Below are 26,036 nucleotides of genomic sequence, written 5' to 3'. Positions count from 1 at the left end.
GAGACTCTTAAGCAAGCTCCACACTCAGCATGGAGCCTGACACAGAGCTTGACCCCACCACCCTGGGATCATGATCTGAGCCAAAACTAAGAGTCAGACACTCAACCAACTGAACCACCCAGGCACCTCTATTTAGTATGTGTTTGAATAATCTCTACACCCAACACGGGGCTTGAACTCATGACCCCGAGGTCAAGATTCGCGTGCTCTGCCAACCGAGCCAACCAGGCACCACCTTTCCTTTCTCTCTCTTTGTGCTTTCTTGTACACTTCTGGCCATTTGTTTTCATTTAAACTTCTTTCTTAAGGATTTTTCTTGAGCGTTGATATTCCATCCTCTTCTTAGTCTTTACAACTCTTCCTGGCCAAGCTCATCCACTTGTAACACTGCTACTTCACAGAATGTTCTACGTAGTAGGTGAAAGAAGATATAGGAAATGCCGAAACAAAATGCCTCATTGGATTATGCCTTAGCTTTTGTAGTAGTCCATTTTTATTGTTCCACGGCAGGCCCTTGGGTTGGATTTATCTCTTCTCTCACTTGGTCGGATTTATCTCTTTTGTCACTTTTTAAATTGTCATGGTGGCTAACTTACATCCATTTTTCCTCTAAATCTTAAATGTGTACTATGTTAACCCAGTAATGATTGATAAGTACTTCCATAAAGATAGAAGTGATATTCACGAATAAGTTTTTTGTTTGTTTGCTTTATTTTTATTTTTTTGAGAGAGAGCGGGGGTGGGGGGGAGTGTACGGGGGGCAGAGAGAGAGAGAGAGAATCCCAGATGGCAGAGGGAGGGGAAGAGAGAGAAGTAGGGCTCGCCCAGAGCGGGGCTTGTGCTCACCCCATGTGGGTGGGACTCAAGCTCACAAACTGTGAGATCATGACCTGAGCCGAAGTCAGATGTTTAACAACTGAGCCACCCAGGCACTCGTGAGTAAGTAAGTTTTAATGTTTCAAGAAGTTTAAAACAGATACAATTTATCCTTTAATAAAGGTAGTTTATTGAAAATGTCTTTCGGGGCTCCTTGGTGGCTCAGTGATTTAAGCGACTGACTTTGTCTCAGGTCATGATCTCACGGTTTGTGGGTTCAAGCCTTGTGTTGGGCTCTGTGTTGACATATCAGAGCCTGGAGCCTGCCTGACTTGGATTCTGTCTCCTTCTCTGTCTCTCCCCCTCATGTTCACTCTCTCTCAAAAATAAGTAAATAAACATTGAAGGAAGGAAGGGAGGGAGGGAGGGAGGGAGGGAGGAAGGAAAAGAAAGAAAAGAAAGAGAGAGAGAGAGAGAGAGAGAATGCTGTTCAAATCAGGAGGTGTGCTAGCAAGCAACCTACCTGGGTACTGTCCTCTAGGTAGTGATCTGCCGATCTGCATATCTGAAGTGATTGAAAAGGCAGAGGGCTACTAACCTTAAGTGTTTTAGGAAGTGCTATTCTATACCCCCATCTGAACAGTTCTCCTGAACTTTATATATTGTGTGGAACTTACTGAAAGACCCTCTCTGTTGTGACGCCCTTGTGAATTTTTGTACCATCAGTAAAAACATGTTGACAACAAGTACAACTTGGAGAGCATTAGGAAATAGCTGAATCTTTGAAGTCAATGTGTATGATAGCTAGGAGATGTTTAATAACAGCATGAACTTCACAACAGGTTAAGGAAAGTTGGGACTGCCTTCTATCAAGTTTCCATTGTGGCTTTTACATGCAGCTTTTTTAGATCTCTGATATATCTGCTTACATATCAACTGTGACTCAGCAGACCACTGCTTTAATGGGAGCTTCTATTGTGTTAAAAGTGTGATTTATAAACCATCACATATCAGGTCAGCAGCAAGGGGAATTATATTAAGGTTCTTACACCGTCTCTTCTTTCCCCCGCACCCACCCCCCCATCATCTCGGCATTGTTTGCAAAATCACTTTTTCTTTTAAGAAGCAACTATGCAGAGCATTTATTCTTGTCACCACTTTCTCAAAAACCTCCCTCTGAAACTGTTCTTCCGTTTGTCACTTAGCACAGGCTGTGGCTGTGGCGAGATCAGACCCTTGAGTGAGGGTTGACCACAAAGGCTTTGTGGTGGCTTACTGTATTTCAAAGCCAAGAACCAGAATAACCCTGCCCTCCCTGAAGGATAGGAGAGAAGAAATTTCAAACCCGTTAGCTTTTTTGTGGGGCTCATTTGTTGCTTATACTAGAGCTAAGAATCATCTAGTGAAAAAGTATTATGTCTTCTAATCCTGAGAGGAAAATGTTGACCACCAGAAGACAATTTGGTTTTGAGTCAGTTTTCTAAGCGGAGACTCATTTCTAGAACTTTTACTTGCAGAAGTCCTAAGCTTTATTTATGCAGTGAAAGTCTCAAGCAGTTACTGTATTCTAAACTGTAGCCACACTGACATTGGGCCTGGTCCTGTTGCTAATGGATTCTGGGGAACAAGAACGCCACTCGCCTTTTCCTGTGGTGCCAGCTGGCTGGGTTGTAGACTATAAACCATAACGGGACAGGTAATGGAATTCTTTACTGGGCCTTTTTTTGCCTTCTGACCCATATGACAAAACTTCTCTTGAGCTTCCACCCTAGGAAGCAACCTATGCGAAGATAATTTTTTCTAACTTCTTTAGATTGATTGGGCTTTGTAAAAGAACATAGAGTTACTCTTTTGCTTTTAGTCACTTCGTATTTCTCAGAGCAGAATGACAACCTTCCAGACCCTACAGTATTCTTTTGAACTTCTTCCTGTAAACAAAGCAATGTTTATGTATCACAACGTTCGCATGAACTACCGAGGACTTGAAAATGACTCTCTGGGGCTACCCTATCCTCATTTTGGTCTTTACTAGACCTCTGTGATTTGGCTGGTTCGACCTTCACTGTCAGAGCAGATCATTCCAGATGCCATTATGTAATTTTCTGTCTTGGGGTATGTGTTTGTGTGGGCGGGTGGTTTTGTTTTGTTTTTAAGTGGTGTTTAATGTCAGGCTAATAATAAACTGGGTACGTAGGCCTGGTTTTGTCATAATGGCCACGAGTTTGCTTATTTGTCCCTGTTCCCCTGAAAGGCGGAAAACTGCCCCCTCCCCAAGTGATGCCTACATTTTAGAGGGGCCTCTGGTCATCTCAGCTGCCTAGAAAATCCTGCATGCCAACGGGCAATTCTAGTCTGAAGAGACAAAGATGAGGAATCTGAGGAATCTTCTCTCTGGTTGCTCTCACGACCCATTACTCGTCTTCCTGTGACCTAAGTTGAACCAATAGGGATGAATTTGCTGTTCCTAAACCAATTCCAAAAATTGGTCTATGCTTGCCCATAGTTCTTAGGTTCTCATTCTTCAGGGAGTGCCAGGTTCTTCATCACATTTATGATTCTCGGGGCTTTAAGTTGTGCTAGGTCATTCTTGGTCCCTTGAAATTTGGAAAAAGAATATATTAGTTGAACTTTCCTTTCTGGGCAGTTTTTCTCAAAACTATATGAGAGAATCACCTGGGGCACTTAAAAAAAGTAATGGTGCCCCATATTTAAAATCTAGGTACCCATATTTGTTCTTCTAAAATTGCTATTCTTCACCCCTAGAGGTTCTGGGTTTATTGGCCTGGCATAGGGCCTGGCATTGGTGTTTTGAATAGTGATTCTAATGTGCAGCCAGTATTAATAAGCACTATGAAAGGAAGTCTAGAAGAAATAGGAGGTTCCAAAACCAACATTCTTCTCTATTCTCAGGTAAGTATAGATGTGGATAATAGGAAGAATAAGAGAAACTTTGTAAATGTACATTTTCTCAGATCAGTTTGGTCCCTAAGCAGAGCCTTTTTTACCTCCACTAATTTCTCCTGTACCAACTCTGCTTAGAATAAAGTACAGAGTGGCAGAGCAGTGTAGGGGCTGAAGGGCTAATGGTTATTTCTAGCTCTGCCTTCAGCATGTAGAATGACCTTGGGAAGTCATTCATTCACCCTCTTTGCCTCAGGTCCTTATCTGACCTTTTTTGAGAGAGAAAGTGGCATAAACAGTATTGCTAATATTCTTTCTTAATCTCTTAGGATCTCTTTTGAGTAATCTAAGTTTCTTTAAACCTCTTGCCAGGCTCTTAAGAAAGAGAACTTTGACTAGGGGTGTGACTAGGGATGTGATCAGGGGTGAGAGTACCAGCAACAGTGAAGCCGCAAGTTTTCCCATTGGCTTTAAAGTCTAGCCGTGGATTTTTGTGTTTTCCAGAGCAATAAACACCTTTATTACATGACCGAGGATAGAAGGGAGAAGGATTTATTTGCCTTTCAGGACTTTGCTTTTCCTCAGATAGAGCTCTGAGTCCTTGGCCTCTAGCACATAGCCGTCGGCTCAGCTACTCTGGCCTGGTCTTGAAGTGATGCAGGGAAGATGCATGCCCTGCTGGAACTGCTCCTCCACAAGACTGCTGCTTTTGACATTCTCTTTCCTTTCGTCATATTTCTTCTGAATTTTGTTTGATCGTGTTTTGTTTAAAATCTCTTCCTCCACGATAGTCAGCTCGGCCCCCTTCTCACGGCCCAGGGACAGCGCCTAGTGGGACTCGTACCACTGTCAGTAGGGTGTGCTGTCTTCCCTGGGGTTTTGGTGCTGACCGGTTTATCGGTGGCTTGCGTTCCTTGTTTTCCCCCTGCAACACTTGGGGCCCTGGGAAAAGTTCCCCATGTTCAGCCTCAAGGCATCGCACTTCTTCCTGCCTCCCCGAGCCTGCACTGTGTGTATGTGGCCTGGCCGATCTTGGTCCTGGCAGCGGGTGTCCCAACTCATACTTCCTTTTCTTATGGTAGGGCTTTCTCTTGCTCTGGTCTTATGGTGCTTGTGCCCGTTGTCCCGATATGCCCATCGCTCTCAGCATTGGCTGTGAAAGAGCTAGCCATGGATTTTCCCCTCCCCAGGATTTTGATGATAAGTGCTTAGTTTACCTCAAAGTCCATGGATTTGCAGAATCAGACTTGACCCAGATAGTTAACTCTTAGTGATCACTGCCAGTTGAGTCAGTGGCCTCTTTGCCATTAGCCGCTGGCATGACCTCAAATGAAAATGTTTACCTGAGGTAACAACGTACATCATTGGAGAGAGCTTTGAATTTAGACCTAATATTCTGTTTTTTACCTCTGTCTGTAATTATCAAATTCATAGAATTTCCTCTAGTTGGCAACTGTTTTTGTATTGTTTTGTTTTTTAATTTTCTCCTTAAGAGGAAGTCTTTGGCAGTATAAAGTGTTAATGTCTTTGTTCGTGTTGGTAGTTTGTTGCTAACTAACCCAAACTGTATTTTTAAATGCTTTTGGGAACCAAGGAAATTCAAGTATAATCTGTCCATTTGGTAGACACAATAAATGCCAGTTGTGGGGTTTATTAAAGACTCAAGCCAATAGGTAAACATTTAAGAAGTCCTGGAGTTCATTGTTTTTGTTTTGGGGTGCCGATTGATGCGTCTGAAATTAATGATGTATGTTTTGGTGATTGAGGCATAATTATGTGGCAACCTTTAGTTTAAACTAATATTTACCTCAAGTGATTTGCTGTTTTATGCTGACGCCCTTCTAGAAACAACACATTTTTGACCCTGGCTGTTTTCTTACATGCCTTTCTATTTTTATAAATAATGTTAATCTGGTATACACAGGTGTAACAAACTAGCCAGTGCCATAATGTTAAACATTTTGAATATTACCTGATTATAACACATAAGAATTTGCATTATATCCTTGTTTTCAGGGAGAGATGTCAATCTTGACTTACAGTAGGTTGGCAGAGAGGCGGAGGGTCTGGAACAAGAAGTATTCCTATTTTGGTTTGGATTGTTTGAATTGGAGCTGTTTTCCTTACCTTACCTTCATTGATGAGCTTGTGTGTTGAGAGCATGTGGTTGAAAATATTTGCCTGTAACTTTCAGCCCCAGCATCTCCTTGGCAACATTTGTTTTTCTAACCAGTGCACCGCCCCAGGGTAGAACCTTGACTAGTGAGTAGAAGCCTCTGGAGGCTGTGTTTTTCCCATTCAGAAACTGAGTAGGTCTAGGTAGGTCAGAACCTTGCCCATCTGAGCCAGCTCCATGTTTTTCACCATGCTTTATCTTGGAGTATTCGTTGAGGGCTTTTATTTTTCACACTGGTAGATTATGTCCAGCAATGAGATAGTACTCATTGTGGATGAGGAGATAGTTCATTGGTGTCCTCTCACATCCTACCCTCTTCCCCCTCATGCAGCACTCCCCAGTTTACCTTCCATCTTAATATCTGAGTAGTCTTTTTCTGGAAAGTATGCTTTATTTATGGCAGCTCCAAAAAGCATGAGCTGAAGAATGAGTTCACTTTTCCTTGAGTCTGGCAGGGATAGTGGGACTGTAATCAGAATGTGCTTATTCTAAAATTTTTCTAGATTAAACCTCTTTCCTGGGCAATAAAGTGTTAACGGCACCTCTCCCCCAACACACATACACACCCCGCAGCCAAAAGAAAACAATAAATTCGGCTAGCGTCAGGACTTACTTCTCCATCTTGTCTTTAGGAAGTTATTCACCTCTCGATTCTGTTCCCTGAGATTTTGAGATGATAATTTCCTATTCTTGACAGAATGTATATGTTACCCACTCTCTCTTTCTCCTATAATAACAAAATTGCTGTGATAGCCAACCAGTCAGTTTAAAAAAAAAAAAATCAGGTAATTCATTTCTAAATTGGAACTTGTTTCTTTCTAATCAGCCTTGTAATGTATTACAGACATCACTCTCAGCATTGGCTACAGAAGTGATTTAATGCTGGGTTTTAATGACTCCTTCATTAATCCTGGTATTCTGGGATTTATCATTCACTGGCCTTTGACCAGTGGAAATGATGAAAACTTTGATTTCATGCATATTGGATAACACTGCACTGTTGCCGCTGGAGCCATGAATCTTGCCTCTGCAGTGGCATGTGTGATTGGGAGTGCCACGGATGGATGGCTGCTCTCCCAGGCCAGGCGCTGCTGCTGAAGCGGTGAGCACGATGTCTTTATCGGCTCAGGGTGACCTCTTCCCAGGACCGCTGGACTGCAAGTAGGAGTCTGCTCTGATAGCTTCATCTGCTGGACGGGTCTCTCGACTTGTGAAGTCAGGCTCACCCTTTCAGCTATTTCCTGCAAGATCCTTGCTTTGAGAATGTGTGTCTTAATGTATGCAACTCAGAACACTTTTTTTCTCCTAGTAAAATAGATTTTGTTTTGTTCTCACAACAACTTCATGAGGTTACGTTCATGGTGCTGTCAGTCCAGCTTACGTATAACGTGTTTCTCTTGCTGCTTGCTGCTACTCCTGCTGCAGAGAGGACAGTGTTGGTTGCTTTCCTTGCTCTTCATGGTAGCGTTGTGAATGTTTCCTGGAAGAGGGGGCTCATTTATGTACTATTAGTCTTGGGGTTGCAGTGTAATACCCTAAGAATATGTCAGGTGTGCACCCACCACCCCCCCACGCCAGTGCTGAGGAGAGAGAAAGTCACGTACTTTAAACTTCACAGAGGCTCATGTGTTACCAAGTGCCTCCTCAGTTTATCTTGAACGCATTGATGAGCTTGATAAAACTTCAGTCAGTGCCGCATGAAGATCACATGGGAGGATTATTAAAAAGGAGCTAAATATTTTTGCACTGTGTAACACTTAACTCTGGTGAGCATGTCCCCTTTAACTGCATGTGCTGGGTGTCATAGGAAGTGACCTTTATTATTATTATTATTTTTTTAAATAGGCTCCACGTCCAACGTGAGGTTTAAATTCACAACCCTGAGATCAAAAGTTGCATGCTGTACTTACTGAGCCAGCCAGGTGCCCAGCAAATGACCTTTTAAAGTTCTCCTGGGCACACCTGGGTGGTGCAGTTGGTTAAGCATCCAACGCTTGATCTCGGCTCAGGTCATGATCTCACGGTTCTTGAGTTCGAGCCCTCAGTTGGGCTCTGCAACAGACAACACAGAGCCTGCTTGGGATTCTTTCTTTCTCTTCCTCTCTGTTTGTCCTCTCTCTCTCTCTCTCTCTCTCTCTCTCTCTCTCTCTCTCTCTCTCTCTTTCTCCCCTCCTCCCTCCCTCTCTCTCTCTCTCTCTCTCTCTCTCTCTCAAAATAAATAAATAAACTTTAAAAAAATAATAAAGGCCTCCTTAAAAGGGGGCACATGGGTGGCTTAGTTGGTTGAGTGTTCAACTCTTGGTCTCAGTTTATCTTGATCTCGGGATTGTGAGTTCAAGCCCCGTGTGGGCCCAGCATGGAGCCTATTAAAAAAAAATAGTTCTCCTTAAAAAGCAGTACCCTAAGGCGGGAGTGACAAACCTTTTCTGTACAGGACCAGATAGTAAATATTTTAGCTTTAAAAGCCACGTGGTCTGTGTTATAACTCTTCGACTCTGCCTTTGCAGTGCAAAAGCAACCACAGACAATATGCAAACAAATGGGTGTGGCTATGTTCCAATAAAACTTTAATTAAAAACACACTATGAGTCTGCAGGCCTTGTTCTAGGGACTCATGCTATGGAAGAATGAATAGATGCCTATAGAACAAGTGATTAGACCAGGTATCCAAATGTTAGTGAAAATGAATCCTTGTGACTTAAGGAAGGTATTTCTGTATAGCAGCATCATATGCCAATGCCAAAACTGTTACACGTAAAAATTTTAAGATGGAGGAGAAATTGAAAGAAATCTCTCTCCAAAAGTGGCTCTAATGATGCAACATTCTTTGTTGAATACATTTGTAGGGAGTATAGCTTGAGGACAAATATTTTTGAAATGTATTTTAAACAGTACTTCTAGATTAATAAATGTTTTAAATAAATATTCGATGATTTCACTTATATCCAAAGAGTTATATATTCAAAATGAACAAGAAACTCTTCCCACCTCTCCCCCCCCCCCCCCCCCGGAAACCTGGTGTCCCTTTATGTGCCACTACATCTCTTGTGATGTTTTCTCTTGACCCCTACCAGAAGCTCACTTTCTGAGGAAATGTTGGTTTTGGAAATTGTCTCTAGTATAATCTGATGGTTTTTCACTTCTTTCTAATTGAACTGTCTCTACACCGGTCACTAGCGATAGAAAAATTCACTTCCTCTGGTGGCACAGTATCCATTCTACTTCTAATTGATTGTGTTTTTCCAGTTACTTGGTCCTAGGAGCATGTCCTTGTTTTTCTAGGTGTCTGATTCCCATTTTTTGTATAATGCTACCTTGGGTCTGTCTAGAACACCCGAGTTTGTAAAACAGCAGCGTCTTTCCTGTTAGTGTTGTATTATTTGCTACCCATTTAATTTTATGATTTCTTTCTTTTTGCCTTTCTCCCTTTTGTCACTGTCCCCAGACCAGCCCTGACTTAACTATATGTCTTCCCTCTTGAAATTTTCAGCCTAATCTAGTTCAAGGAAACACTGCCCTGCATAGTAGTTTTGCCAGCATCCTAGAGACAGATTTTTTTTGTTCAGCATGCCCCTTTTCAGATGCATCTGGAAAAACAGCTGTATTCCCGTTCCTGAATAAAATATTTTAGGAAAGCGACTCATGGTAAAGCACCTGGACTCTTAAGCGAGATTGGGGGTAAACTCCAGATCAGATCCATCACCAGCAGGGTGGGAGGATCAATTTTTATGGGGTGGAGATAGACCACGCGAATAAGGATATGACCGAACTGGTGTTATAAGAGCGCCATTTGTATCTGCTCAATGTAAGGGATTAGATAATCTGTCATTATGCTAATTCTGGGTAACAGATGGTGGAGAGTTCTGCATCTCAACAGCAGTATTCACCATGGGGGAAATTAGCTTGCACCCAGATCAGCAGTCAGGCAGGAATTCCATTGAGAGATGAACACTACTGGTGATTACATTAGTGTGTCCCTCAAAGGACATCCGCACATATGCTGGCTTTCTTGAATTTCCCTGTAGTTTACTTACCCTTGCCCATTGCCCTTTCTAAGTTACCAGACCTCTTTGCTCCTATCTATAAAGGATTGGAGGTGGTTTCTCTCCATTTGGTTAATTTAAGAAGATCAGGATTAGAAGTAGGTTAGGTAAATGTGGCTCAAAGTGTTAGCATATTGCATATTTCTTTCAGAGAAAAGATGCCATACAGCTATCGAAAACAGTGCTGATTGTCAGTCTTTAGAAATGAACTTCAGAGGTGAAATGAGAAGGAGGAAAATGAATGTGCTCTTTCTGAGTACCGTACTTTGCCTTTGATATATACGTATTTAAAAGACATAATTAAGTCCTTTGGCTTCACATTCTCTAAGAGTCCATCCTGATCATGCTGTTTTTTCCCTCTGTAAATGATTTCCCTTCAGTATTTTGTTATGCAGAGCTTCAATCATTATCAACTTTATTTCTCTTTGCTTATCCCTCCTCCTAACTTACCATATACCTGCTTTCCATTACCATTTGTATGTCCTACTCTCATTTCAAAACTATTATGTTTAATACTAATGCTGATTAAAAATGGTGGCTTTCAAACTTGTGTGCCCCAGAATCACCTGTGTAGCTTATTGAAAAGCACCCCAGGCAGTGGAACAGACCCAGCTTATGTTTTGCTCCCTAAAGTAGCAAATTTCAGCTGATTTTATTTCCTTTCATATCAGTCTGTGACGTAGTGAGCTTGGACAGAAGCCAAGAATCTAGACTAGGATCATTGTGAAGAATTGTCCAGGTTGATTGGTCAGCTGTCAGAATTGATCACTGCTCATACAGGGTGTAGTTCCAGATGTACTTTACATAGGCATGGTATTGAGGGTTAATGGGTTGGTAAATTGGATTATGCGCCTTTGTTCAAAAAGGGGTGTGAACATTTTGGACTGGGATGCCTAAAAGTCGGGGCAAGGCAGGGACAAGCCATCCATAGCTTTAGTTCTCACCGGAGCTGAAATAACTGAGAATGTTTGATCCTGCCTTGGTGACTTTTGGGGACTTGGTAGAAGTGGTTTAGTTAGGAAGGTGTGGTGGATTCCTTTATTTGTTAACAAATTCCCTTTCCTATTCAGTTCTTTCCTATTTACTTTTGCCCTCGTTCCACTCCTTGTACTCAACAACTCAGACCTAAATCAATTCAGTGGCCTTCTTGATAAGCCTTTTCTAACTGCAAGTTTTCCCATCTCCATTTCTTCCTGCATAATGCTGCCGGCTTAATTTAACATAAATGCTGTTTTCGTGTTAGTTCACCACAATAGCTATTTTAGATTTCACAGCTATCTTCAGTCAAGCCCCCTACTCTCTTCTCTCGCCCCTCATTCTCAGCAGACAGCCTCATCTCCTACAGTATGGAGAAAACATGGGCTTATCTGGAAAATGCCTTAAACTTGTTCTCGAAGCTGCAAACTTGTCTTCCCCCTGCTTGCTTTCTTATCTCCTGCCTTCCCATCTCCATGGAAGATTTCAGTCTCTTTCTTCCCAAACGAAGTTTTCTGCATACATGCTCTCAATTCTCTCTTTTGGTCTCCTTAGGGATTTTGTGCCATCAGTTATTAGCCCCTTTCTTTTTAACTAATTTTTAAAAAGTATCCTCCAATTCTCTGTCTTTATTATAGCAAATTTTCTCCTTTTCTTCATAGCCAAGTTAATTAAAAGAGTTAAAAGAAATTTTAATTCTGCTTCCATTTGCTGTTCATTCCTTTACCATCTGCTTTGACCCTTCCAAATCATTGAAACTGAGCTGACCTAGGAGACCAAAGTTTCCCTCAAGGACACTTCTCAATCCTTGCTTGTACTTGATCTCCGCAGTACTTAAAACTTATCACAATCTTTTAAAAAATTTTTTAGCACAGCATATTTGATTGGATTCTCTCTGTGACTCTGATTACTTCTCTTCGGCCCACTTTTGAGTATTCCTTAAATATTTGTGCTTTCCAGGCTTCCCTCCCTGTCAGTCTTCTTAACCCCACTGCAGCCTCCACAGGCGATCTCATTCATCCCATTGCTTCAGTTTTCATGTAGATACTGCTGATTCCCAAACCTAGGTCTCTAGCCCAGTTCTTGTCACCTGGATCCCCCCACCAGTATATCCAACTACTTACTGCACCTCACTGCTTAGAAACCAAAACCTGGTATAGCTAAAACTGAGCTCATGTTCTCCCCTTTAAAAGCTATTCCTTTACTTGCATGATCCCACATCTTGATTGATGGTGCCACCGCTTAGTCAGTCTTGTGTTCCACTAATCAAAGTGTCATCTTTATATCCCTCTCTCTCAATCTGCATACCTGATTATCTACTGACGTATATCAGGTTCTTTCCAGCCTTTTCCTCCTCACTACCTGTTTTATGCTGTCTCCATACTGATCTTCCTGTTTCTAGTCTTACTCTTTTCTGATCCATTTTCCACACTACTGCTGCAATTGGCTTTGTGTTCCACAAATCTGATTGTTATTCTCCTGCTTAAAAGTCTTCATTAATCATCCACGGCCTTTAGGATTAATACAAACCCGTGATCTGGCCCTTGCTTACCTCTCCATGTTTATATTTAACATTCCCTGGCTCTCATCCATCATTTTTGTGGAAAAGAAACACAACTTAAACTGACTGTTCTTGAAATCATTCTGCTCTCCGTGCCTGGAACATACGTTTCTCCTAGCCAGCTCCTTCTCCTCCTTCAGCATGTCACTTCTTAGGGAGGCTTTACCTTAGGTACCCTGCCAGAACCACATCCTAACTGGGCATCTGTCTGTGTGCTTCCTCAGCACCCTGTGCTTACCTGTTGTAATGTTCGCGGTGCTTACAACCCTAGGTCATCAGTGTCTCTCTCTCCCTCTCTTTTTTATTCCTAGTACATACTGTAATTTTTGCCACATACCGGGTCTTTGAACACATGTTTAAATACCTTCCATGGCTCCCTATGGGTTATCTCCTTTCTAGACTCGCCTGGGTAGACCTGAAATGCAGATGTTCTCTGCCTCATGGGGAACCATTTAGATTTTTAGCTTTGTCTAGGACCCTAGAGGTTCTTCAGTTTAGTCCCCTTGGTATGATAGAACAGAAAAATAGGACTTAAAAGGTAAACATCTTTTCTGAGGTTTCTTCTAATTAAAGCAAGAATTGAAACCAAGGTCTCATGATTGCAATCTAAGTGAAACTCAACTTCGTTTATATGTAATCCCTAAATTGTACCTTTTCATTTAGTAGGCCACATGAACGTAACATGTTCGTTTTACTTTTCTGCTTTGGTTTATGTTTCTTTTTCTTTTTTCCTTTTTTCTTTGTGGTCTATTCAGCAGATTCATTCTTGAGTACATTGATGTGCCAGGTACACCTGGCACTGGAAATAAAGTAGTGAATACTGTGAAGAGAAATCTGGCTTTAGGGGGGGCAGGAACTTATATTTCAATGGTGGTAAGCAAATAAATAGAATATGTAGAAATACATAGGTGGTCATTAGAGCTATACAGAAAATAGGGGCGCCTGGCTGGCTCAGTCAGTTCAGTGACTGACTCTTGATTTCAGCTCAGGTCATGATCTCGTGGTTCATGGGATCTAGCCTTACATTGGGCTGTGCTTCAAATATTTGAACCCTTCAAATACTATTCTGGATGAAAATTATTCTGATTGAGAATGGAACTTTGAGTCTTTGGTGCTTTTCTTTGTAGTAAGTTTAAGTTCTGTTGACTTTTTCTTTAACTTCTATTTTGAGGTAATTATGTATTCACAGAAGTTGCGGCAGTAGTACACAGGTCCATCCCATGGACCCTTCAGCCAGCAGGCCCCCTGCAAAGGTTATATCTTTCATAATTAGAGGAAAATATCAAAGCCAGGCATCAGTGCTGTGTGTGTGTGTAGATCTCTGACCTTTTATCACGTGTGTAGATCCATGTGCCCACCATCCACAATCAAGACACAAAACTGTTCAGTCATCGAAGGATCTCCCTTGTTCTGCCACCATGCCTTTCCCCTCCCAACATCCGTGACAGCCAGTATTCCATTTTCCATCTCTTTGTCATTTCAAGAACATTATAGAAATGGAATCATACAGTGGGTGATCCATTGAGATTGACCTTTTTCATTTAGCATAATGCCCTTGAGATCCATCCGAGTTGTGTGTAGCAGTAGTTTTTCCAATCTTTTTTTTAAAATTTTTTTAATGTTTATTTATTTTTGACAGAGAGAGAGACAGACAGACAGACAGAACATGAGCGGGGGAGGGGCAGAGAGAGAGGGAGACACAGAATCCGAAGCAGGCTCCAGGCTCTGAGCTGTCAGCACAGAGCCCGACGCGGGGCTTGAACCCACAGACCGCGAGATCATGACCTGAGCTGAAGTCGGACGCTCACCTGACTAAGCCACCCAGGTGTCCCCCCTCCTTTTTTTTAATTTTTCAGTTTTTCTAATCTTTATATGAAACTGGGGGCAGGTTGTCATGGTGGAAGGATGCCTGTTTTATGACTTGAGACCTGAGTTCTAGTCCAGGTCACTCACTAAATAGTTTATAATATCTCTGAATCTCACATTAGCAGTCTGTAAAATGAGGGACTTGGAGTAGAACACTAAGACCCCTTTAGCTCTAAACTCTGTAATTATAATGAATGAAGTATTTCTGATATGTCCTTATAGTCTATAGTAATGAAGTCTACCTCTCTTGTTAATATTTACTGTGCAATAATCTTCTATAATCTCAAAAGGGCTACTAAAGAAACATCTCATAATTGCTTTATTGATGTGTTGCTGCTACTTACATTACTCAAGTGTAAGCCTGATAGGTCAAAATAGTACCTGGCAAACTATGAAAATGTAAAGGTGACTCTGATTTTTTTTTTCCCCACTGTGTTCAGTGATAAGATCAGTAGCAAACCTACTCTGCATAATCTAGTGAGCCACAGAGGTGCAAGAAATGTAATAAATTCCTGTTACATGACAGCTCTACTCTTGAATCAGTTCTTTGAACACATTTCTATTAATGAGTTAAGTCAGTTTCTTGCCACTGAAAAAAGTACTTTACTGAAGTAAAAGGAACTAGCCAGTGAAGAATCCAGAAGTTTGGACTTTGGTTTCCTTGATAGAAAATCTACCACATAGGGGCTCCTGAGTGGCTCAGTTGGCTAAGTGTCCAGCCTTAGCTCAGGTCATCATCTCACTGTTCGTGAGTTCGAGCCCCACGTCAGATTCTGTGGTGACAGCTCAGAGCCTGGAGCTCCTTCAGATTCTGTGTCTCCCTCTCTTTCTGCCCCTCCCCCTCTCATACTCTGTCTCTCTCAAAAATAAACAAACATTAAAAAAAAGAAAGAAAATCTACCATATATCTTTTATTTGCTCATCCCTTTTTTAATTTCCCTCTTTTAATATTCCTGAACATTTGGGTAACATTATATCTTTTTTTTTTTTAATGTTTATTTTTGAGAGAGTGAAAGCACAAGCAGGAGAGGGGTAGAGAGAGAGGGAGACAAAGAATACAAAGCAAGCTCTAGGCTCTGAGCTGTCAGCATAGAGCTGGATGCAGGGCTCGAACCCACGAACTGTGAAATCATGACCTGAACCAAAGTCGGATGCTTAACCAAGCCACCTAGGCGCCCCGGTAACATATTATATCTTAAAGAAATAGTGGACATTAAAGAGTTGAACAGAATAATATTTGTCAAGAGTAAGTAAATATTTGTCGAGCATAAATAAATTTGTCAAGCAGCCTGACTTCCCATCCTTTACCACCACTGTGTGCACAGAAAGGATAGGGCTCTTCCAGACCCTCATAGAAATATTGGAAGAAATTGTGCCTGCTGCTACAGTGCTCTACAAACCACAACCAGAAATGTATATAAACATATCTTCATGTTTCTATATTTACTAAAATGATACACAATCTACGTTGCCTTGAATATTATCAGCTAGTGCTATATAAAAATACTGGTAGAAATGTGAAGCTGTTATAGAATATGTATGACTATTGATCAGTAAGTGGTAGTTCATTTTTAAATTATGTCTAGCTCGCATACATTCTATCTAGTCTCATCTACTCCCTTTTTTTATAGATACAGAAACTGGTACAGGCTTAGCTCCTTTACAAGAGTTTAAACAGCCGGAGAGCTGGGGTAAGAACCGAGATCCTCTGCCCTGAATCAGTGCTCTGTGCCATGAGTTCTTTATGAAACAAGCTCATAATTGCTCTCTATGGCCACAAAGGGCTGGAGGAAGTGAGAAACATTAAGTGGCTTTCACTATTGAAGAATAAATAAAAATGCTGTGTGTAACTTCTCTCAGAGAATTGATCAACATTTATTCTTAACATTTCTTTTTTTTATCATATTCATCTGTCTTACTGTGTTATCCTGTCTCTTCACTCATTTTTTATAATTTAGATGAAGATCCTTTTGCCCCATGAAAGTGTTGATATGAGATAATGCCTTGTGTTAGACCCTCCTTTAAAAAAAAAAAAAAGAGAAACTCAGCCACACTGTCAATGTCTTTTTTAGAAAGTCGGTTTCCTCTTGTGTTCATTTTGGAAAGCAAACAGACCAAATAAACTAAGCTAAAATGGAACGGTTATAGTTCCTAATGATAAATTTTGGACCTGTTAAGCATTTTACCACCTCTAATTTGGTTTTTGTTTGTTTGTTTGTTTGTTTTCATTAAAATGAATGTAGTTGGGACATCATTTTTGTTTAGAAACTCAAATGAAGTAACTGGTAGAGTATCTCTTTCACTAACAGCAGACCTACTTTACATTTACCCATGTTCATTCATTGTTAGAAGCACTTATAATTGATCCTTACACCTAAATGTAGCAATATCTTTATAACAGCCTAGATACATGTTTTCTTGACTTTAAAATATTCACCTTTCATGTATTACATGCTTTAATATGTTTATGAACATTGCTAAACTAACTTTTATTTCTTCTCCCAGTGGCTGCATCCTCATTCCATCCATACCTAGCTTCTCATCTTCTGCACTTCTCCTTTTCTTTAGCAAGGTGACTGGAACTGTTGGGTTACAGGTTGGTTGGGGAACCTGAATTTAGTATTCAGGTTCAGATCACACCAATAAGTCCTTACCCAGCTAGTAGTGCAGGCAAGATAGAGTCGGCCTCCCTCCCTGAGTACCTAAGCAAAAGGTTAAAGATTAGTGCTGCCCCACCACCTGCCTCGGAATCTGTGAAGGGGTGACATTTGGATGATACAGTGGGACTCCGGGAAGAGAGCACCCTTGTGTGGCCTTTGTTGGGCCTACAGACTTCTGCAGGCCTTAGTACAGCACCTACCTTTCACCCTAGGCTTTGGCTCCCAGGTTTCCTTGTTTAGAGGACACTGTGACCTGTGTAACCCATGCTTAGGGACTTTGTCTTTAAACTCTTGGGAATGCAACTTCATGCTGTCAGTTAAATCCATTAAGATGCTCTTGGTTGCAAGGAACAGCAATAAGTTGTCCTAAAAAAGAAGATGATAAGTTGGGAAGTTATGAGGAGCTAAGAAAACTGACCGAAGGCCAGAGCATCAGACTTGGATAATAAATGGGGATCAGGGCAGCTCCAAAGGGTCAAGAACCAAGAAACAGGGTAGTCTTTACTTTGGTGCAGTGTGGCTCAAACACCATCACCATCTGCATGGGATGCTGCCCCAGGGGCAAGACACCATTGTGAATGAATTCTGATTGCCTCCTCTCCTTCTCATCACTCCCGAGGCAGGAGTCTGTAATTGACAGAGCCATCGTCAGTGTTTTCATGCGCTGGCTGGTGGGGACATAGTAGGCATCTGATGATTTTCATCTTCCATGGTACAAAGTTCCAACAACGGTGTATTGCTTTCTGTTAAAAGGGAAGGCAATTGTCTAACGTGTGAATATTTGTCTTTCAAACATGTATAAAGACCACGCACAAAAGTATGAATGGCTGCGATCATCGTTTGTAGCAGGACCTCTTCTGGGTCAGTGAATTAATTCATGAGTCCAGGACAGGTAGGAAAGAGCCCCCTGAGTGATTATACAAATTCAGTTAATGCCCCCCACTATTACCGAGGGAGTGAAGTTTGAGGACATTCACACCATACACCTCTGTCCATGCCTCCCACACTGCTCTTTTGCAAAATGTTCAATTCTTAAGGGAAAGGGGAGCATAGAAAATAGGAGACGAAGAAAGCATACTTAGGTTTACAATGTGCATTTTTACCTTGTGTTGGAATATATATTGAGAGAAAAGTCATCAGACATTTTGAATCATTTCTCCCTGTCCCCCCAAAAAAGTCCTCTGAATGCCTAGAAGACAATTATTATCATAATTTTACTTAATTATTATAATTAAATGTTTAGTATGTATTTTAGCTAATGTTAGTAATAGAGTGATGAATTTATAATATGTGGCTAGATATTTTTTTTTAACGTTCGGCTAAATTTTGGAAATAGACTGAGAATCTGAAGGATCTTAGATGCCCGTAGTGGTGGCATCACGCTCTACATTTCTTTAGACAACCCATTTAAAAATATTCAGTTTCTCTCTGGGTCTGTCTTTATCTGCTTTTGGTGGGTTTTGGATTGGTTTATATCTCTGGACATTTTTTGCTCAAAAATTCTGTGACTCAGTTATTACTTTGTTTTCATCTAATGCCCACAGAACCCCCTGGGAACTCAAGAGTGAAATCAGTCAGCTAGCCAATAAATATTTATTAAGTGTCTACTAAGTGGCACATTTTGGACTGGTAAGGAATATGATCTAGTTAGGAAGACCAGATTCATACACAAAGAAAGAAAATAAGATACAGCGGTGCAAAGATGAGTGCAAAATGAGTGGTGCAGCCAACAGCATATAGACGGGGAGAATGCAAGACTCTTGGTAGCTAAGACGATTGAGCAGAAGATTGAAAGGCATTTAATGGAATAGGTGTAGAGAGATATATGAGGGCTCTGTTGCAGAATGCCTTTAATAGTCTGTGACTCGAATTTGTGGCACTGTTTAGTCAAAGGAAAATGAATTGGAACAAAAAGTCTGGCTTCTAGTCATGGCTCTGACATGTAGAAACAGGATTGTTTGTGGTAAGTCTGAAACTGTTAACTGTTTATACATATCATCTCTGCATTGCAAGCAGGAGTAGATTAACGTGCGTTAAAGGCCTATCCTATAGTAAACTCCCAGTAGATGTTCATTAAATCCGAAATTATCTTTTGAGTGAAAATCAAAGAAATAGTTCTGTCATCTGATGCTTCTAGCATGAGGTCTGGGTAAGGTGGTTAGCAAGATCCTTTTCATCACTGAAATGCCAAGTCTCTGTGCATAGCCTTTCTTGGTTACAACTTGTTGCTTATGACCTTTATAAACTTTCTGTGCCTCATGTTTCTTATCTGCAAAATAGGGATGATGAGAGTTCCTAACCCATCAGGATTTTGTGACCATTAAGTGGTTTTAATAAATGTGTCAAGTGTCTTAGAATAGTACTAAAAACAGAGTCAGTCTCCCTTCTTTCCCTCTAACCATTCTTTCTCCTAACCCTCTCCTCTTTCCTTCTCTCTCTTTCTTTGTGTCCCCCTTTTCTCCTTCCCCTCCATTCTCATTGTTTCACATATGATAACTTAATATTTCTCCATATTGGATATTTTCAAACAAAAGCTCTCTTACGGTTGTGGTGGGCTTGAGAATGAGGATTATTCTCCAGACCTATGCTTTTAGAGGCTTCAGCACACAGTGTTTGGAATTGGTGGGCACTGCAAGGGTGGCAGGGTGGTGATGTAAGAAGCCCAGGTGAGAGGCAGTGGGACCCGCAACTGGGGTAGAAAGAAAGGAAAGAAAGCATTCATGAGAGAAACTTTGGAGACTTGAGTTCAGTTTTGACAACTAATTTTATGTGGAAGTAAAAGACATCAGGCCAAGGGGACTGGGAGTATGATGGCCCTACAGTTGGAGACGTTAGGAGAATGAGCTGATTTAGTAGATTTTAGAAAAGCTTAATCTGGGGAAGGGAGTGTTATTTTTGAAATGCTGAGTTTTACATGTGATGAATCATATGAATTCACATGTCCTATGGATAGTTGGAAATGTAACTGCATGGCATATTTAGCATTGAGGGGACCAGTTTGGCTGGACTGCAAGTACATATTTGTTAGACAGTTTATTTTCTTCAAGCTAGATCCAATATTTAATTGCTTAATTGTTTTTGAAGGATCTGTTTATCTCTTGGGAAAGAAGCATGCTTGTCTCATAGAGGGAGTGTAACTTTGGGTACATACTCCATGTTCTGTCCTATAGTATAAGGGAGATTCAGAAAAGTCCATGCATGCAGTTTCTGTCTATTAAACAGACATTTTTTTTCTTCACTGTTTTTCTTGTCTTATTTTGAGGGTTGCAGATTGGGGAAAATATTAGATATTTAATGGTGGACATCATTTTATTTTAACTTATACTTAATATGCCCCTCATACATCATCCAAGGTTCATCATTGTCCTAACTTCCTCAGATATGACTGGTAAGCGCAGCGATACTCAGAGGAGCTGGCATAATAGAGTATAATACCAGTTTTCCTTGTCTTATAAAGCCGTAACCATGATATTGCTGAGTAAATGAAACTATCACGTAAGAGGTGGCAATAAGATGACAGTACTGAAGAAATTTGGGGGGGGGGGGAGGCACAGAATAAAATTGTCTATTTAGTAAGCATAACTATTTTATGTAACTATTTGATGTTATGCTTCTTCCCCCTCCTTTTCTAAATCACTTTGACCCATATTTTTCAACACTCTTCTCTCCACTAGCCAGAGTTACAAAGTGTGTTACATGTTTAATTCTACTGCTTCCAAGTATATTTCTGTTGTATTTTCCTATCTGTTACTTATTCTTTCAGGAGATCGAGACTAGGTATGATCTTGTGTAGGGCATGAGTGCAAATAAGGCAATGGGCGTGATAAGGCTCAGAGACACGTTGAAGTAGAGAATTACCTATTCTTGACAGGTTGAATATGAAGTGACATCTCTTCATCCCCCACTTTTGAAACCCTGGTCCCTAGATAGCTTTGCTTCTATTTTTCTTCCTAAATCGAAGAGTACTTACTGTTGGTTGCTCATTGAGACATGGCTGAAGCTCTGAGAGGCCCCTCTGAAGCTAGAGAGGCTTTGTCAGTACTCAGGAGTAAGCCTGTTAGTAATGAAGTTTTGATGGATGTGTGCTGTGGGCATTCAAGGACTTATCTGTCTACAAAACAGTAATTTATTCACGGAATGATCTTTGTTCTTTTTCTTTCCCCTCTGTCTTCCCTTTCTCCTTCCCTCCCTCCCTCCCTCCTTCCTTTCCTGTCTTTCTTTCTTCCTTTCTGCCAGCCTTGTTTATGGGCCTTCTTTGGTTTCATTTGAATTGTGTATCCTTTTGAATTCTTCAAACTGAAGTACGTCTCTATCAGTGTTCACTCTTTCCTTCCGTATCCTCCTCCCCCTGAGGAAGAATGATTAGGATTCATTAAAGTATAAAGAAAAGACAGTCGTTCCCAAGAGTTCTTGATTTTCATATCTCAACTCTAGTCTTTAGAAAATGCTCTCATCGGCAGAACAGTTGTGTTTAGAACCTGTACATAATCTGAATGCTCATTAAATGTGAACTAAAACTTATCAGAGAGTTTTGTTCAGAAGAGTGAGTTGTTTTCCTTCATTTGCTTCTAGGGTGTTCAGGTCAGTCCCATTCCATAGTTGGTCGTGCTTGAGTCTGGCTTGCTTCTCTGTGGGTCACGCTGTGTCTTATGTTTCACATAACCACAGCTGGGTAGGTGGATCTCAGAGTCTGGACCAAGAATGTCATATCTTAAGACTCCAGGTACCTTAATATAGCCCATGGTAACCACTGCTTTTCTCCTCATTTCACCCTCATCTCTGGCTAAGCCTGTCTAGGGACATCGAGGCATTTGAATCTTCCTCTTTGTTTTCAATTTGTGTCATGAATTCTGAGAAAGTCTCTAGCCACTCTTCAGGTCCTTTGGTGGTCATCCTGGTAACAGGACTTTTTAAACAGAAAAAGGAGCCTTTGAGAGTAAAATGATTAAAAAATCTATTTTAGTTATTTTTAGAATTACATTAGTTCAAAGGGGGAGTGAAAAAATAGGGAATATGGTAGGAGAGAGATTTGGTAAATCTATAAAGGATGTTGTGCCACCTCAGATGTTTCTAATTATTGATGCTTCTAAAACAGAATCTCCTGTCTACATATGCTGCTTGGTTATGTGGGAAGTGCCTCCTGGATGTATTTTAAGAAAAATGTGCATGTGGGGTGCATCATTGTTCCAGATTCATGGGACCTCAGTCATTGGAGATTGGAGGATGAAGGACTGTGGGTGCAAGGGGCAATGTGTGATCCATTGGAGACTTACTTACGAGTTTTCAGAAGCTACTTGTTGCTCTGTAAGACTTTTTCCTAGTTTGAGGCCTGGTTGAAAACAGTAACATGATAAAAGAGACCTATTCATTGCCCATTGTCTGTAGATGCCTCTCATCTAGAATTTCACTCTTGCCCTTTATAGCCTTATTTTGTCAGCCTATAAAAACTAAGTCTATCTCAAGCCTGAAATTGTCAGGTTCCTGCCTCAAAGGGCATAGATATTAGAGGTCTTAGTGTGAACTTGTAAAGAAGATCTAAAGGGAGCCTGGCTTTTGGGCCTGTTAGCCATTAATCATTTTCCCCACTTCTGCACTGTCTTTTAGAGTGGAGAGCCAACCATAGGATTAAAGGTGGACCTAATATTCTGAAGAAAACAGATTTCTCATCCTTGCTGCTTTCTGCCTACGTGTTAAATACTGTGGTGACCTCTCCCTCCTTCCTCTTTTCTCTTACCTATTTGCAAAGAAAGACGTCAGCACCCTTAAACTTCTCTGTGGTTCAGCCCCACAGTAGAACATCCCTATGTAGCTGAGGAAAAGTGAGATGTGCCATCTGGTATGTTAGAAATCAATATTGGAACCCTGTCAGCCGGGGATCTCCATCCCAGCACTTATGAGAAAGCCTGTCTTTATGGCAGAGGTACAGCCAATATGAAAAGAATGTGAAGGCAGTTTTTTGGCTTTCAGACATTGGACTCTTTGAGGGGTCATGGGTGACAGGGGGCCAGGAGACATGCCTGATGTCTTGTTGCATCCATGTTCTCACAATGAATAGCCATGGGGTGCATGTTGTGCTCAGTTTATGAAATTTGACTACAGGGCCTTGAAGTTACTGTAAACATTGTATGGAAAGTGTGTGTGTGTGTGTGTGTGTGTGTGTGTGTGTGTGTGTGTGTGTGTGTGAAATATGAACCTCTGACAACATTGTGACTTTTGTAAATGAATTGAGCTGTTGATTATCTTTCAACCCTTTGTTTAGCCTTGACTAGAATATAGTGTAGAGCCATTTCTTTATAGGCTTACATTATTCTGGATATGTGTCCACGTGTATGTTTGCTTTGAGGAAAATATTCCACTTTTGCAATCGCCATGGACAGCTCAGTGACTGATAAAATGTAGATGTTTTCTAAGTGGTAAATGTTAAGCTCCAACAGCTAGATGAAGATCTGTGAGCCAGAGCCATTGAGAGTTATCTGTTATTCCTATTCAGATGCATGCATTTGAGCAAGTGTATGTAATGGTATTACTGTCCATGCCCACTCTTGAAGTACTTACCCATGTAAACCCAGGTTCTGTTTTGGGGGATTTTGTTTTGTTTTATTCATTAAGAAAATTATTTTTTAACTTATTTTAGAGAGAAAGCATGAGTGGGGGAAAGGAGCTGAGAATGGAGGGGGGAGGGAGAGAGGAAGAGAGGGAGGGAGAGAGAGAGGGAGGGAGAGGGAGAGAGAGAGAGAGAGAGAGAGAGAGAGAGAGGGAAAATCCCAAGCAGGCTCCACGCTCAGCACAGAGCCCAATGTAGGGCTCAATCCCATGATCCTGGGATCATGGCCTGAGCCCAAATCAAGAGCAGGTGCTTAACCCACTGAGCCACTCAGGTGCCCCACCCAGGTTCTGTTTTATCAAGTGATGCATTCCCTTTAAATTAGTTCTACTGTTAGGACCAAATCCTGGAAGTCACAGAATGTGTGAGACAGTATATGTATGTATGTATGTATGTATGTATGTATGTATATATATAGCAAAGGTTATTCATATAAGTAAAACTGTTAAGGATAATGGAATACAGGTTTCTTGCTGTCAGAAGAAAAGGAAGAAAATGAAAACAAATGCTGTAGTGTTAGGGGTAGGATTGTTGGTATCTTTGTAAACTCCTGGTATTATTAGTTCAGGTTCTCTAAAAAGCTGATGCCAAGACAGAATTAGACATGAAAGAGGTTAATTGGGGAAGACCCTTTTGAGGGAAAATGGGAAGGGAGCTGAAAGAGGCTGGGAGTGCCATCAGACTGCAGTGCAGGTCTAATCTCCGTGGCAAAGAGTGCGAAGAAAGGAAGGTTGAATTGGAAAAGTCTAATTGGCCAAGTTCTAAGAGAGTTACCATAAAGCCAACAAGGAGTCCTCAAGCCAGAGTTGCCATCAGAGGAGTCCCACATCTCTCAGCAATAGGCCTGCCTTGGTATCTGCTGTGCTCAGTCTAGGAGCAGCTGGTGGGAAGCATAGCCTTGGCTGAAACAGGGATGGATTTCAGAGCACAGCAGCTGGGACTGTCAGTCAATTACACTTCCTGCAGTTAGAGATCCGAGAGGCACATTTTCATGACTGCCGCACATGGTTTTCAGTAGTTATAGATTGATATAGAAATAAATGTATAGAAATAAAGATGTGAATGTAGGCTATTTAGATAAATGGCTAATTTCAGAGCTGCAGAAAACCGTACAAGATAAGCCTGGAATATGTTGTTCTACCAGAAAGCAAGGAAGTACTCAAGGAATGATGGGGGTGGAGGCATGTCCATAGGAAACAGAAACCAGCTTGACATGGCCCCCACTGGCCAAATTGGAAATAATTTCAACATTACAACAAATAATGATAGTAATGGATTATGACTTTAAATGAAATGATATTCCATGACATTGTATTGATATAATTAAACAAATGAATAACTTGGGAGTTTGAGGGATGAAAATTACATAATTCAAAGGGTCTCCTCAAAAAATACCTATCAATTATAAAGAGAAAATGAGTAACTACAGTGGCGAAACCTGATAGACAGTACCGTAATTGAGTGATCAAAGTGAACATTGTCAGTAAATTATACATTTCATAGGAGGCCAAGGGAACAGTACATCCATCACTTCTGTGGTATTCCTGCCAAAACTGCATCACTTGTATCTGATCACAAAGAAATATTGGACACACCAAAATAACTGACCTATACTCTTTAAAAGTGTTAAGGCCTTGGGGTAGCCTAAGAAAGATTAAGGAACTGTTCTAGACTAAGGAGACATGGATCTTTCCCCCCACTAAGTATTCCATTGGAATAATTGGCAAAATTTGAGTAGAGTTTGTGGATTAGGTGGCAGTGATGTGTCCTTCTTTTCATTTCATGTTTTGACTTTGTAGGAAAATATCCTGGTTTGTAGGAAGTGCACACTAGAAGTTTTGAGGGTGAGGGTATAACAGGTTGGTTACTCTCAAATGGATCAAAGGAGGGCATTTCTTTGTTACAGCGAGTTCAACTTTTCTCTAAGTTTGTTTCAAAATTACACACATAAACACCGCTAAGTTGGGACATTCTTAAACAATTATCTGACTTATCAGTGTCTTGGGGTAGGGGCTAGGCAAAATGTGATCAATTATAAACTACTGTAATTCAAATCTGCTTTTGAAGAATCCTCTTCTCATGTGTAGGCCTAGAACACGTGTTCACCATGTTGGCACAATATAGTACCCCGTGGTTTCAAATGTATCTTATAATGGGAAAGCGTGAGCTTTTTGCAACCTGCTTACTGTGGAAACAAGCGGGTAGGGAAGATGTCAACTACCTGGGGACCTTTTGAGAAAGCCTGTATGTGAGGCCTATGTTGCTTGTGTTTGTATCAGGAACACCCGATCATGCCTGATGGAGATGGTTCACTATTACCAGAATATAAATTTATCTTTTAGTTTGGAGAAGCGTTTCAGTCCCAGCACTAATTCCTTGTATTTCTAGCTGATACAGAGAGATGATTTCCTGTTAGACTTCCAAGGCTGTTAGG

The 26,036-nt window shown here is 41.0% G+C and overlaps 1 protein-coding gene and 1 pseudogene across 2 annotated transcripts in view; one reads left to right on the top strand and one right to left on the bottom strand.

Moving 5' to 3' along the window:
• Positions 1–26,036, top strand: part of SND1 (staphylococcal nuclease and tudor domain containing 1) — a 420,776-nt gene that overhangs the window by 200,268 nt on the left and 194,472 nt on the right. The gene's annotated exons all lie outside the window — the stretch shown is intronic.
• LOC128314724 (40S ribosomal protein S8-like) lies at positions 4,203–4,949 on the bottom strand (annotated as a pseudogene).

Source organism: Acinonyx jubatus, chromosome A2 (assembly GCF_027475565.1).
Source record: "Acinonyx jubatus isolate Ajub_Pintada_27869175 chromosome A2, VMU_Ajub_asm_v1.0, whole genome shotgun sequence".
Lineage (NCBI taxonomy): Eukaryota > Metazoa > Chordata > Mammalia > Carnivora > Felidae > Acinonyx > Acinonyx jubatus.
This window is presented reverse-complemented; position numbering and strand designations above follow the sequence as displayed.